Below are 16,325 nucleotides of genomic sequence, written 5' to 3'. Positions count from 1 at the left end.
AACAATCTAGATGTGCCTCAAGCAAAGAATGGATAAAGAAACTGAGGTATTTTACACAATGGAATACTACCCATCTTTAAAAAACAAAGACATCATGCAATTTGCAGGCAAATGGATGGAACTAGAAAATATACTGAGTGAAGGAACCCAGACCCAGAAAGACACGCATAGTATATGATCACTTATAAGTGGATATTAGTAGATAACCATGCTACAATCCACAGAACCAAAGAAGATAAGTAACAAGGAGTACCCAAAGGATGATGCTTGAGTCTCACTCAGAAGGGGAAATGAAATAGACATCTGAAGAAGATGAAGGGAGAGACCAGGGTGGGAGAGGAGTTGGGGAGGGGAGCAGGGGTGGGGATTAGGTTTGGAGAGAGCAGGGGTGGGGAAGACTGGGAGAGAGCAAGGAAATCAGTGGAGCTGTGGAGGGAGGCATCTCTGGGATGGGAGGTTCCTGGAGTCTAGCTGACACTCCTAACAGTGGCGGAATATGGAGCCTGAAGTTACCACTCACTGTAGCCAGGTGGTACTTCCAATGAAAGAAAAGGGACATCAATACACTCACAAAACCTTCAACCCCAAAATTGTCTTGCCTACAAGAAGTGTAGGAATTGAGATGGAGCAGAGATTAAGGGAATAGCAAATCAATGAAAGGCCCAATTTGAGACCCACTCTATAGAATAGATCAACCCCTGACATTATTAATGATACTCTGCTATGATTGCAGACAGGAGCCTAGCATAACTTTCTTCTGAGAAGCTTCATCCAGCAGCTGATGGAAACAAATATAGAGACCCACAGCCAAACAATAGGCCAAGCTTGAGGAGTTTTTTGGAAGAGTGGAAGGAAGGATTGGAGGAGCCAGAGAGGTCAAGGCCACAAGAAGACCTACAGAGTAAACTAACCTGGGCTAATGAGGACTCACAGAGACAGATCCACAAACCAAAGAGCATACCTGAGCTAGACCTAGGCCCTCTATATGCATAAAGCAGATATGCAGCTTGGTCATCAGCTGGGTCCCCTAACAATAGGAGTAGAGGCAGTCTCTGACTCTTTTGCCTACCTTTGGAACTCTTTCCCTTAGCTAGGATGCCTAGTCTGGCCTCAGTTGGAGAGGATGAACTTAGTCCTGCTGTAACTTGAGGTGCCAGAGTGTGTTGGTAACCCTTGCAGGCCTCCCCTTCTCTGAGAAGGAAAAGGATGGGTGGAGGGGGCGTGAGAGTAGGACTGGAAAGAGAGAACTGAGGAGGCTGGGATCAAGCTAACAATGAGAAAAGAAAACAAGATATTCTTTCATGGTCCTTCTTTGTAGCTTCATGATAGACATATTCAATATGTTTTAGATAAACTAGACAATAGTACTAGACAGTAGTCACTATTTCCTAGGGTAAAAATCAAGAACTCACTATACATAGATTTCAGGAATTTGTGAGTCTATTATCTACTTAGATTCTGATTTGAAAAGAAAGAAAGAAAATGGATGAAATACTTAGAAAACATTCCATTTGAAGAAGTATATTTATCAAAGCATAATGATGGCAATAATAATAATAATCTGAAGGCAAATAACAAGGGCAGGAAAAATTAAACACACAGTCTTTGAAACATGGAAAAATGCGTGGTTTCATGAAAGTACATTAGAAAAGTAAACTAAATGAAAAAAATACTAAATTTGAATGAAGAGTCAAGGAGTAAATTATAAGGGTGGCTCAATTGAAAATGACAACAAATATACTGGTGGAAGAGACAAACTCATAGTCATCTTCCTGCAACAAAGAGAAAAGTCAAAGAAATCCATTAAAATTGAGTACAATATAATACTGACTACTCTTTCTGATTTTATTGATATAGTGATTGAAACCTTAGATAAAAGCTAAGACAAGAGAATTTAAGAGAAACAAATGGAGAAAGTATGGGGAAGAATATCCCTATTTTCAAGTCATTTTATGCTATTCATTGAAGACACTAAAGACTCCATCAGGAAACTCCTGGAGCTCATCAACAGTTTCATCAAAGTGGCAGAATGCATATTCAAAAGTCAAAGTCAATAGTTTTCCTATATACCAAAGACAAACACAACAAGAAAGAAACCAGAGAAACAAGTAGCCTCAGAAACAAAAAACTTGTAATAAACCTCATCAAGAAGGCAAATAAATTCTACTATGAAAACTTTAAATATCTGAAGAAAGAGATTCAGAGGACACTAAGATGGAAAGATTTCCATGATCACAGATTGTTAGAGTTTTGTGAAAATAACCATCCTACCAAAAGCAACTTAGAGATTCAATGCAATCCTAATCCAAATTCCCGTGACATTCATGACAGAAATATCACAAGCAATCTTAACATTTTTATAGATACACGAAAGACTGGAAATAGACAAAGAAATCCTGAGTAAAAGAATATTGCTGGAAGCACTGCCATATAAGTTCTCAAGTTGTACTACAGAGCCAAATTGTTAAGACCACAATGTTACTGCTACAAAAGCAGACATGTGAATTAATTGAATAGAAGACCAAAACTTAAGTCTATGAAACTATATATATATATGATTATGTCACTTCTGCTTTTAATTAAGGTCCCAGAAAATATTTTCTAAAAAGTATAAAAGATAATAATTTCACATTTTACCTTATCCAAATTGGTAACAGAGGCCATTTATTTTACTGATATTACATACACATACATAAAAAGATAAATTGGAAACATTATTCATGTAAAAACACAAATGCATGTGCACATATATAAATATATGGAATGTATAAAACATTGAAAATAGGTTGCATACATACAAGTTTTTCAGGCTACACCTGAACACAGATGTGACGGTAATAATTAATAATTAAGCTACTTGGCAAACAAACAAAAATCGTTTTACTAAAAAAAGGAGCCTATATTTTAAACATTGTTCTGTTATCAAATTAGATATTTTGTTAAAATTTTACTGTTAGATTACAAAAACTGAATGGTATAGGTCACAGAATATGTGAAGCCCACTTTGCATGAGCAACAGATCATAAAAATGTAAATCAAGTTGGCCCTAATCAAGAGGCCTCTCCTTCTTACTAGCTTTCATAATACTAGATGATGCAATTCAGACTGCTGTGGGCATGGGGATGTCATCAGTAGTCTTACCCATCTGTGAGACTTATGGAATGCAATAATGACAGCAATATCAAGAAACATTCATGGGTGCAAGAGAGGCACAAATATTATAGGGGTAACTAACCACTTTCTGGTTGGATTTAAAGTCTGTTTCATGGGAAGAAACACATTCCCACTATTGAGAATACGGCCAAGAACCCACAATTGCAGAGATCACATAACCCAAGGTGAACCTACTACTATTATTTTATTTTATTAATTTATTCATATTACATCTCAATGGTTATCCCCTCCCTTGTATCCTCCCACTCCTTCCTCCCTCCCATTTTCCCCTTATTCCCCTCCCCTATGACTGTGACTGAGGGGGACCTCCTCCCCTGTATATGCTCATAGGGTATCAAGTCTCTTCTTGGTAGCCTGCTATCCTTCCTCTGAGTGCCACCAGGTCTCCCCCTCCAGGGGACTTGGTCAAATATGGGGCACCAGAGTACGTGTGAAAGTCAGCCCCCACCCTTCACTCAACTGTGGAGAATGTCTTGTCCATTGTTTAGATCTGGGTAGGGGTTTGAAGTTTATGGCCTGTATTGTCGTTGGCTGGTGCCATAGTTTGAGTGGGACCCCTGGGCCCAAATCTGCCTATCATAATGTTCTTCTTGTAGGTTTCTAGGATCGTCTGGATCCTTCAACTTTGCCATTCTCCCATGATTCTCTCATCTAGAGTCCCAATAGGATGTCCTCCCCTCTGTCCCAGTTTCCTGGTAAGTGAAGGCTTTCATGGGACATGCCCCTTGGGCTAGTATGCAGATATAAGTGAGTATATACCATTTGACTCTTTCTGCTTCTGGGTTAACTCACTCATTATGATCATTTCTAGTTCAATCCATTTGTCCACAAATTTCTGGAATTCCTTGTTTTTAATAGCTGAGTAGTATTCCATAGTGTAAATGTACCACAGTTTCTTTATCCATTCTTCTACTGAAGGGACACTTAGGCTGTTTCCATGATCTGGCTATTATGAATAAGGCTGCTAGGAACATGGTTGAGCAAATATTCTTGTTGTGTGCTGGAGAATCTTCTGGGTATATTCCAAGGAATGGAATAGCTGGGTCTTGAGGAAGCCCTATTCCAATTTTTCTGAGATAGCACCAGATAGATTTCCAAAACGGCTGTACTAGTTTGCATTCCCACCAGCAATGAAGGAGTGTTCCTCTCTCTCCACATCCTCGCCAGCATGTGGTGTTGCTTGAATTTTTGATCTTAGCCATTCTGATGGGTGTAAGATGGAATCTCAGAGTTGTTTTGATTTGCATTTCCCTGATGACTAAGGAGGTTGAACATTTCTTTAAGTGTTTCTCAGCCATTTGATATTCCTCTGTTGAGAATTCTCTGTTTAGTTCCAAGCCCCATTTCTCAATTGGGTTATTTGGTTTGGTGGTGTTTAATTTTTTGAGTTCTTTATATATTTTGGTGGTTCATGAGTCTTAACCCTTCTCTGAGGAGTTATGGACAGTTCATGGCTTCTGGCAGAAGGCTAGTCAGTTTTCTTTAAGGATGTAAGTTATGCTCCAGTGGATTGCTCTATACCCAGTATCAAATGGTTAGCAAAATGGAGTCAACTAGTTATTAATTTTTAAACAAAAGTATAAAAACTTTAGCTTCAGTTGTTCTAAAATTATAATTTAGTATATTTCAAATTGAATGCTTATATTTAGTCTTCTTTTAAACTTCCCAAAACTATAAGGAAATGAATTAGTAATTCAAAACGTATTTAAATCTTACTTTATGTCATTCTGCTGTCATGCCTTACAGTCCACAATATCATTTTCTGGTAGTGTTTAGTTGTATCCAGAGTAAGAACCTTCCACCTGCTGTCTCTCTGGAATTATTCTTACTGAAATCTTTATATGACTAGTTCCTTATTTTTCAGAGCAATAATTATGCATCTTTTTTCACAGTCACAAAATGTCTACAATGCTATTATCTGTCTCAAAGTACTTTAAGCATCATGATGACAAGGAAAAAGATGAGAAATATTCAGAGATATGTTCCATAATGTCTAACATTTGTTCATAAAAGATATTCTCTATCAATTTTGATTATTCTCTTTACCACTTACAAGATTTAGAGGAGACATTTTTTCTTTTCTTTTTTTCTTTATTTCGTTGGTTACTTTTTCAAAACAGGATTTGTCTGTGTAGCCCTGGCTGTCCTAAAATTTAGTTTGTAGACCAGGCTGGCCTCAAACTCAGAGTCCCTCCTCTTTCTGCCTCCCTACTGATGGTGCTTTTGCTTTTGCTTTTGTATAAATTTTGTTATTTGGAGAAAACATATAGCCTTTGTATTTTCATATCTATTAACAGGAATAAATTTGATGAATAGAAGTCATGTTAAGACGTATAGTACTCCAAGGACGGACAGAGCTGAGCTCTGTAAAACAATCTAAAATTAGAGGAACAACGTTTTAAAATAATTAATGATTAATTCTCTGTGAGTCTTAAGGAATAATCCATAGTAAATAAGTAAGAATTTCTTATCCAAACAATCTTAATTAATCAAAAAATGCAAATAATTGTTGAAAAAAACATCATGGATATAAAGTAAAACCATAAAAGTTCAGGAAAGAAAGGAAGGACTACACTTTACTGAAAGTATTTGACATACAATATACCACATTTAAAAGGTATTAACCAAAATATAAAGGAAACCCTAGAAATATTCAAAATAGTGTTTTCATTTTATGTAAATTAATGCATGGTTTTCTCTAGCTTTCAGGGTAGAGTTCACTTCAGATTTAATCTTGCTTTGCAAGAGTCACAGTTCTGCACTTAACCACACACTTTATATAAATAAGAGGTCTGAAGTTCATAAACATTATTTAGAAGAAAACCAAACTCAAAGATGAAATGAAAGCTATGCTTAAGTGTGTGCCATTTGAGAACACAGAAGAGAATTATCTCAGAATAATCAGAATAAGCTACTAGATATTTTGTCATTGGTTACTTAATCTTTGAGATATTTTGAAATGAAAGATGTGAGTTTAAAATGTTTTAACGATTTAACTTGATAATATGCAATAATTGAATCTAAATAGCCAAAACTGTCTTTGGTGAAGCATCTTAAGTGTGTTTTTATAAGTGACAGAGGTTTAAAACATATTGGATATTAGTGATTTATGACCAGACCCTTCAGTTTTGTGTATTATTCCAAAAACAAGTACACATTACATTTCCAATACAGAATTTCTACTATATTATACCACAAATTCATTAAACTTTATTTCTTCTTTCACTGATAATGGGCAAGTTTAAAATCTGATCTAAATTTTAATTAGCAGTGGGATCCTTTTAAGAGGCTTTATCTCAATTAATAAACAAAATATTAAGTACAGAATTAATTTTTTGTATGCAAAGTTGACTCCTAGTTACAAATATTTAAGATAATAGGAAAATTAAAAATCAAGTTATATATAACACCACACTTTTGGGATTGATTAGTTTCATAGTATTTTGGTCAAATTTTCTATCTGTTGTATTTTAATTCTTTATAGCTACTTAAATTCAGTGTATCTCCATATCTACTCTAATAACATTGAATTTGTTTCTAATTTGTACATATTTTGAAAGCATGCACAAAAACTATGTTAACTCTACTTGTAACGATGTTTTTTGCTGAATTTCAAGATTTTTATTTTCTAATGACAATAATCAAGTTATGAATATTTTATATGTTTACCAGTGGACAAAATCTACATTTTATGAAAAACAAATTCTTCTTCTTCTTCATGGTCCAATTAAATATTCAGTTATATAGCTGGAGCATAGTGGCCCACATTCTTGTAGAAGGAATCTTTGCCCACTAAAACTGAGCTAATTCACTTACGCTTGTATGAAACTGACAAACTGGAGGATCTCACTGTCTATGATGCCAAATGAAAACCATTAAAGCAGTCAAGCTTCAGGGAAGTTGATCTATCTGCACCAACAAGGGCTAACAGCGATGAATTCTAAAGTATGAACAAATATATTAACAAGTTAATAAAATGTTGTTATGATACATTTTTATAATTTTTAAATCTGATGCTGGAAAAATAATCCCAAGTTTAAGATCCACAATCACAGTGCTTTATTGATATGGTTACATGAAGCTTTGCTACATAAATATAAAAATGCAAAGTGATCACTGCCAAGCCACATCTTCATGAGAGTAACCCACTAACATGAAAAACAAGGCAAACTATGCAGGATCTGACTATGTGCTGTGGAAACATGAAGAGAAATGGAAGATTAGAAAGCCCAAATCTCAGCCAAATTAAAAACTATTGTATGAAAAATAATACATTTCTAGAATTTTTCTTCAAAGATAAATAAAAATCATTTACTGCGGTTTTCAGGAATAAAAATCCATCTTGATAAATACATATTTGAACCTTTTCTGCTATCAAAACTCTACCTTTATTCAGTATTAAACTTAATAAATACCTTACATTTTTACATGTTATTGACTTCCCTTAAGCATGTAAAGTGAACATAAAATTGTAGTATTTAGTGATAGAATGCTCCTAAAGTCTAAAGTATTATAGTTTAAGAAACTTAAGTCTCAACATTATATAGGAGTACAGTGTATTTCTATAAGAGTGCTGTGTTCTCAATAACCCACTTGTGACATGATTCTCCTTGTTCTTAAGTGGATGTTTACTTCTTTTCTGTCAGAAATTTCAAACAAAACAACATAAAAGAGTGACTACGGGAAGAAAATTACCTGCCAGGAAACTGGGAATGCTTTAATTATAATTAGTAATCAAAGAATTTCCTTCCCATTATATTGATCAGATGAATCAGAACTTATCAATGGAATTTGATCCTTTTGCCATGCCTCACATTAACTTTAATGTGAAACTGACTAGTTGAACAATGACAAAACCAAAAATTGACTCTTTAAAGAAGAATTCACAAGGGTGGTCATGAGGAAAAGGTGAAAGGAACAGTAGGTAATGATGGCTATCAGTGCCTTTTAAAAATCTGTACAAAATGGTTGTAATGTCTGTGGTCACTAAGCATTTGAAATAATCTAAAGGCTCTCAGCAGATGAGTAGTTTTCTGTTACTTTTATAAAGATCGAGACTAAAAGCAAATTGGGGAAGGAAGGGCATATTTCAGTTTACAGCTCTTGATCACAGCCCATCACTGGAACAGAAACTAAAGTAGAGACCATGGAAGAATGCTGCTTTCTGGCTTGTTCCTCATGGCTTGCCCAGCCTGCTATTTAAAAAAAAAACAACCCTCAGAACCATCTGCCCAGGTGTGGCACCACCCACAGTGGGCTGGGTCCTCTCACTTCAATCATTAGTCAATAGAATGTCCATGTAGATTTGTCTACAGGTCAAGCCTTTAGAGGCACTTCCTCAAACTAAATGCTTTAACATGTATAAGAAAGAAAACCAGAGTACATGATTAAACTCAATTTTATTTTTTACTAAGGTAGATAGTATTCAAAGTTAAAATATTTCATTTTTTAATATGGAAATGTTTGTACTAGAACTGATAGAAAGAAATCAAAACTTAAGTTTGAAAAAAGTAGTTATTTCCAACAGTTTTGTCTCAAGAATTTTGTTTAAATTTTTAAATATATTTCAATAATAACTACTAATGTAGAGGTGGCTATGAAAGAGCATGCAATAACTGTTAGTTAAGTGCCAGGTGCACATTATTTCATTTCCATATGATTCCTAAAAGATATGAAGTAATCTTTTCCATATTTAATAGATAAGCACACATTGAGGCTCTGAAAAGCTAAAGAAAATTTCCAATTGTATCTGGTAATAAGTAGTAAATTCAAACTCTGGCCTATTCTAAATCCAGTTCTCTTAACTAGTATGCTTTAGTGTTCATGCTAGACATTGCCTATTGAAGGAGTGAAGAAGACCACCACTTACCTTTATAGTTTGGCATAACACTCTAGAACTGTGATGTACTAGAGGAAAAATTAGGAATTTATCAGGTATTAAGATGTTTTGTGCTCTGGTTTATAATGACTGAAATGTAGAGTGGGTTAATTGCAGTATATTTATCATAGGAAACATCCAACATATTTACATTAAAACAATGCAGAAAATCATAGATTTAAAATTATAAAGCATAAAACATAACAATATCAGTTACAAAATTAGATAAAGGTGATTGCCAAATGGAAATGTTACCTGAAACTTAGAGATTATGTTTTGTTAGTGAAAGAATTAAATAATTAACACAAACAGAGAAATATCCAATCGCCTGCAAACTGAACTTAGTTATGCTATAGTACCTACTTTGGACTTTTAAAAATAATATATTATTAAAACATTGTTATCTTACATATGAAAATGAGATGTTTGTCTTGAGGGAATATAGATCTGCCTCCAATAAAATAAATTATTCTTGAGAATTCATATAGCATAAAAGTAATTTTGAGAAATCATAAACAATTACAAAAAGCAACCTAAAATTGATAAACTTTTCTCAAATTCTGTTTAAAGGGATATTCAGCATAGCATATAAAGCTTTACCCACTTCAAAAATTCTTCCTCATTATATGATTCCAAATTTTACTTTTTAGTTGTTTTCACTTTTCCCCACAGAAAATTTAAATGATTTGGTTAATCTTTGTCCAAGTTTTTGAAATGTGTTATAATAAGGAAATGAAACACTATTTGACATGGTTTAAAATAATATGTCATTTGATTAGAGATAAAGATACCTCATCTGTGTTTTCTCAGAACCAATGGAAAAAATCAATTCATGAATGAAATACAAAACTTTCTATAGTTCTTGTAAGTATTCAATGTTTAAATGTCACTGTACTAATAACCATATTTTCTATGTGTTTTAATTATGCCATTATGACATTGTGGTAAGAATTTTCTTACTTTATTGTTGTTTTGGTGAAGACAAATATACCATAAGAACAAGTAAATTACAGAATTAAAACTCAATAAAATAAAACTAACTTTGGGGACAATTAAAAAACAAGAAACAATCAAAGTCTTATACACAATACTATTTCAGAGCACTCTATTTTACACTATCATAGAATATCTTTTGTTAAGCAAGTCTCTACACTTTAATAGAGACATCCACGCACTTACAGCTAGATTTTGTGAGCTTAAGTATGTCTTCTATTTTCATTAGTTGGAATTTTGGAATCCTGACAATGCTTCTTTGCTCTAAAATAAATGGTCTTTTAGTTTTTAAGATCATTTGTGGCAACTGTCCTTGCAACCAAACTCCCCTCAATCAATTAGGTGCGCTGTTTAGTCTGCATCAGTTGCTGGAGATTAACCATTTCGCTTTGAAATATTAAAAATAAGCCCACTAAAATAACAGATACACTTACATTATTGTATTAAAATGTTTCATTATAAAATTCAATTCAAGATATAGATTTAAAATTGTAAAAAATAATTCCTACATTTTACTGATTTACCAATATTTGAATCAACTCAATAAACTTTCTTAGGTGTCAAAAATAAAAATGATCAAAATAAATTAAAATATTTATTTTATGAAGCTCATTTTAGAAATATGTGCTTAATGTACCATAAAAATCTCATATAATAGAAGAGTCTGTTTTCAATATCACATTAACATTGAAGTTAAACAGTTGGCAATGTCATTCAGGATCTGATGTGGAAAAGTATATTGTGTCTCCTCAAAGTGGTGCTTGCTGAGAGCTTACTACAGGAAAAAAAGTCTTATAACTGCTTTCAATTTCAAAGGAACTTTAGTAAATGTTCAAATGGTATTTAAAGTAAGAACCACATTCAAGGCTAATATATATACATATATGATGTATATATTAATGTTATATAAATATATATAATATTATACAAGTAAAATTTGTTAAGCTGATTCAAATATTTGTGATTTAATAAAATTTAAGCATTAATTTTACAACCCAAAGGTATATACCCTGGCTTGAATTTCAAAAAGAAACAATTTAGTAGAGTGCTATTTTATTTATATATGTACATATATATGTTTTTAAATATATATATATTCAAATACAATAAAGACACAAAATACAGCCTGATTATCATTTATGTCTTTGAGCTGGTCTGCTAATATCTCCTGGAATCAGGTACTTGTATTATTGAAAATAGATGTAAGTATTGAAAGTAGATAAGTAAGCAATTGAACTAGGTGAAAAAAAGTGCTGTCTGAAAGCATAGACCTTGTTTTTCCACCAACCATTTGTTTTATTATTCTCTTTCAAGAGTGTTAAAACTAAGCTGCCTAAGGCCCTGCATTTTAAAAGTATGGTTGATGTTTTCTTACAGAGGAAAATCATCTGAAAGTTTTTGATCTCTTATGAAATAAAATTCTTAACAAACAAGTTATCTCATGGATCCTGGTTATTCAATGGGCTTTCAGAGTTTGGTAGGAAACTGAAAATAATTCAGAAGCTCTAACTGAATAGCAAGAACACAGCTCTTATGTGTTTGGTTTTCTAAGGAGTCTGTGAAGAAGTCCAATTGGCAACTAAAATAAGACTATTAAATAGTGAGAATGGAAGAGAAGGGCAAACTGGGAAATATCAGAGGATACCTAACAATAAAGGCCATTTGAAAACCATATGGAAGTCTACTACTGTAGAAGCTTCCTAAAATGTACATATATGAAGTGAATATAAATGGAGACAATGCCTCAACAAGACATCTTATGCCACCAAATAAAAACTCAAGTGCAAGGAATGAGTTACATCTTGTTGAGTTGTTGTCCAAGGGGACTGACACCACATAAACCCTCAAGCATAATGAGGTGTTGCCAAGACTATTGGTTACTCTACACAACTTGATGGTAAGGCTCTATGGTTGAAGACAACATTTACATATATCATCAGATATAGAGAAATATTGCTGGTGCCTAGTTAGAAGTTTTACCCCACTGACTAATGTTTGTGGTACCGGAAGGTATTATGCATATTACTAGAGAAGAAAGGTAATCATCAATATCTCCCAGCTACAATCCTAAATTGTACAACAGTGGCCTGCTTTCACTATTTACTTGTACAACAGTGGCACAAATGTTATGGGAGTAACTAACAACTTTCTGATTGGATTTAAGACCCATGAGATGGAAAAGATAAGTCGTGAACCTAGGGGGAAACCCAATACTATTATTCTGCTAAGAGATCACAGGAATAAAATGACTCCTAATGACATTCTGCTATGCCCCTAGATATGGGCGTCACTCAGCCTTCATCAGAGAAGTTTCTCCTAGCAGAAAAATGCCAACTAATACAGAGACACTATAACTAGACAATGTGAAGAAAGTGTGAGACTTTGAAACTCTCAGATTTTAATGGTACCTCTTTATCCAAGCCATCCTCCCCTAAAAGATCAGTGATTTGTATGAAAAATGAGGCAGAAAGAGTCTAAGAGCCAGAGGTAATGTACAAATCCAAAGGAACCATGTCTGCAAGACAGAACAGGACAGCTGAATTGACAGAGACTGTGGCAGCATGCACAAAGTCTGCAAAGGTTTAATAAGCCTGACAGGATCACAGAACTGAGAAAGGGAGAGATATGGACATAGGCACCCACCTCTAACCAAGAAGCTGTATGAAACTGACACCCTCTTGCAAAGGAAAAAAAATTAGTTTTCTGCCATACAGTCTCACTAGGTATATTAACCACCTCTCAGGGCAAGCACCAGACCCAGGAGTAGTTGACTAGTACAAAATAAACTGAATAGTATTTTTTTAGATTTGTCTCATTTTGCCTTTTTAGGACATTTTTTGTCTTACTGGTCTTTTTTCTTCTTCTTTTGATTTTTGTGGTTTTGGAGAGAGAGAGAGAGGAGAGAGAGAGAGAGAAAGAGAGAGACTGAGATTCTTGTTTGTTTGTTGTTTTGGTTTTGTTTGTTTTTTAGAGAGAAAAGAGAACATAAAATTGGATGAGTAAGGAAGTGGGGAAGTTCTGGGAGAAATCGGGGTAGGGAAATCATGTCAAAATATATTGTTTGGAAAAAAAACTTCAGTTGAAAATGGTAAAAACAAGAAAGTAAAGAAAAGACTCAGTTGCCCTCGATTAGAACTTCACTATTACGTGGGGTGAGCCATGGGGAGCAGTTGGAAGCTCTGATAAATGGCAGCAGTCTCACTGAAAATTTCAAAGTGCATCTTGGAGAGGACCTGGAACACAGAACTACCCCTCCAGACCTAATTCACTGAGTCAAGATCCATCCAGCCCTTATAGAGCCAAAAACCTACAGGTAGGTTCTCAGGGAAACATTCACCCCACCACCCAGTTACCTACTGTGCTGCACAAGTCTGCCTCTAGAGGTTAATACCAAAAAGGCAAGGCCGGATGATCTTATTAAATAAATTCCCTGCCAGTTAAGACAGGCTGTAGCTATGTTTGGCATAGATCCTACACAGCTTCTCTTTCTAGGACTCATTGGAAGGACCTATGGCAAGAGAGAGGTATAGAATGATGGCAGCATTTAGAAATCCCATGCTTTCTGATCTCCGTCTTCTGATGCTTTACTTTCTAATCTCTCTGAGGGCTCTGTAGCTGTAGAAATTGCTAGCTCACTGTAGATTAATATACTATCTCTGCTCCGTTTTTCATCTGGATAATGTGGGGATGAAGTTAACTAAGTTACTTTGCCACTATGAGATTCAATACAGTGCATATAAAAACGGACATATTCCAAGCTTCAAATGCAATGGTATTTGACTATTGTTAGAAGCCTGGTGTCTTCTCAGAATGCAATCAAAGTAATCTGGACTGTGTGGGGGAAACCAAGCTATTCTTACTTTTTGAACTGCTTCTCCAAATAACTTTGATAGGTGCTATCAAGAGTAGATTAATCCTTCTGGCATTGCCTTCCTATGTCAAAAACATCGAATGATTTATGTCTATAGGTATGCAAAAAAAAAAAATCTGACAAGCTGTTTCCCCACTGACTACCAGAATCTGTTAAATGTTATAACATGAACCATGTCACTCAGAACATTTCACGCTAAAGGCCAAAGTGAATGATTAGCTACTATCTGGTTATGAAGATCTGAAAAGGAGTACTGTGACCTCACAAGGGGCATCAGAAGGAAGAAGAGGTTGCCTTTCTTTCAAGTTACTCCAGTGGAGATGTTAGCTTCTTCAGCACCATAAGCTGGCAACCCACCACTAGCAGGCTCTTGCATATGGCCCTTTCCCTGCACACCCACTAAGGAGACAGTAAAAAGCTCCCAAAATAGGACTGTCATCTTACCTCTAACAGATTCTCTCTCTCTCTCTCTCTCTCTCTCTCTCTCTCTCTCTCTCTCTCTCTCTCTCTCTGTCTCTCTCTCTCTCTCTCACACACACACACACACACACACACACACGCTTACACACACTCATACACAAAACTGTTTCATTCATAATAATTGTCATGTGCATTCTTACAGAAGAAAAAGTTACAAATTTCTTTGTTTTACTTGGGAAGTGATCAGATCTAGTTGGTAATTGCTTGCCTGATCAAGAGCCACTTCCTTCATGGTTAACCAAACATCGGCTCCACTCAGCTGGACTCGTTTTAAATATCACCAAAAGTGAATAGCTCCAATTACGACAGGAAACACATTTCCTAACATGAAACAAGGACCAGAAACAGATTTGTCTGTGTCTTAAAATGCACGTCATCTCAAGGGTAGGCAGGCATGTTATTCCTTTATCGCTTGCACCCTCTATTCCTTGCTCCCATATACTCACGCGCACACACACACACACACACACACACACACACACACACACACAAACACACACACACACACACACTTTAAAAATTGTAGAAGCACTCAAAAAATCTGGTTTCTGATTTCCTTATGAAAAAACGGCTGGAACTTCTTTCTTACAGTGATATTTTCTATTTAAAAGTATAAAAAAATCAAAGGAAGTGGTAAGCAGGAAGCAAAGAAATAAACACCAGAAAAATACTTTAGAAAGTATTACATTCCTCTTTAGATATTGATTACTGTTAGAGGAAATATCTGAGACAAAAATTAGATTTGTTGGAGACTGACTGGATTGAAAATATCAAGAATTTGAGCATCCATTTACAGACTTTTCCTGCATCTCACCCTCACAAATTTGGTACCTAACTTTGGTAAACCTATGAACAGCTCTCTTTGGTCACTAGATTGCATTTAAGGACCATACATCTGCCTTATTTGGTTGTTTCATTCAAGAGACTTCTTATTCTGTCCAATAACTCAGGATGTGGCTGTGTTGTAGCCAAATGGCAGATAACAGAATTTGTCCTCCATTCTTGAAAAGTGTACTGCCTGCAATAGCATAAAAAATAGAAGTAAAAATGTTCAGGCTGTGTTCCAATTAGCCTGTACTAAGCAAGAATCTGTTATCTTGGACAGCCTCTCCAACTGAAGAATAAAAATTTTGAAGTCACTGTGGATCATTTAGAGTAAGGCTATAGCTCTTTACAGTTATCTCTGAGATGTCCTGAGGTGATAAACTTGACAGGGGAAAAAAATAAAACGTACTCTGAGATATATTAAAAGAGAAACTTAACGTTTGGATGTGTATGTTCTGGGCACTGGAAGATTAAACAGCCATTAAAAATAGTCATACTAGGCCGGGTGTGGTGGCACACGCCTGTAATCCCAGCACTTGGGAGGCAGAGGCTAGCAGATCACTGTGAGTTTGAGGCCAGCCTGGTCTACAAAGTGAGTCCAGGACAGCAAAGGCCACACAGAGAAACCCTGTCTCAAAAAAAACAAAAAACAAAAAACAAAAAACAAAAAACAAAAACAAAGAAAAGAAAAGAAAAGAAAAAAGAAAGATTTTCAACTGTAAATGTATGTGTTTGGGATAGAAATGAGAGCATTGCACTTTAAAGCCAATCCACATCTTACTGTTTGTTCGATCCTTGGGAGGCACTCTCTGCCCTTACCTTTCCCTTTAAGTAGGCCAGCCTAAAGCTCAGAAAAGGAGTCAGCCAAACAAGGATGCAAAGGGATACACAGAGAGGATGAGGTCCCTCCAGTATCTCTGAGGCCTTGAAGGCTAAAGTCCTCGGTATTGTACTTTCATGGCTGACCTTGAGTCAAAGAACGTTGAAATTGAGTGAAGAAGGTTCCAGCAGGGTCAGTTCTAGGAAGTAACAAGTGTTGCTCCTCCCACTGCTGGCAAGAAGAAGTTCTTTTGTGCCGTTAGTTCACTTGTGCCTCAACCCTAG

This window comes from Acomys minous (assembly GCF_964271855.1).
Source record: "Acomys minous genome assembly, chromosome: 7".
NCBI classification, from domain to species: Eukaryota; Metazoa; Chordata; class Mammalia; order Rodentia; family Muridae; genus Acomys; species Acomys minous.
The sequence above is the reverse complement of the archived record's forward strand: the minus strand, read 5'-3'. Positions refer to the sequence as shown.